This window comes from Morone saxatilis, unplaced genomic scaffold, assembly GCF_004916995.1.
Source record: "Morone saxatilis isolate NCDOM2014 unplaced genomic scaffold, NCSU_SB_2.0 Contig11, whole genome shotgun sequence".
Taxonomy (NCBI): Eukaryota; Metazoa; Chordata; class Actinopteri; family Moronidae; genus Morone; species Morone saxatilis.
In genome coordinates, this window is record NW_023339663.1 from 1,176,456 (window position 1) to 1,176,663 (window position 208).

A 208-nucleotide genomic window follows, 5' to 3' on the forward strand; every position below is an offset into this window, starting at 1 on the left:
TCTATCTATCTATCTATCACATCAAGTAGAATTGTGTACTGTGTGGTTAGTGCAGTATACCTAATAAAATTTATTTTAATCAAATTATTCCGGTCTGTCTCTCCATTCAGTGATCATTCTTTTGTTATATTTAGGTTGTGTCGCTGAAATGCAATATTTTTTTATTCCTGTTGAATATGTTGTCAGTCCAAGAAGACTTCTCTTAACA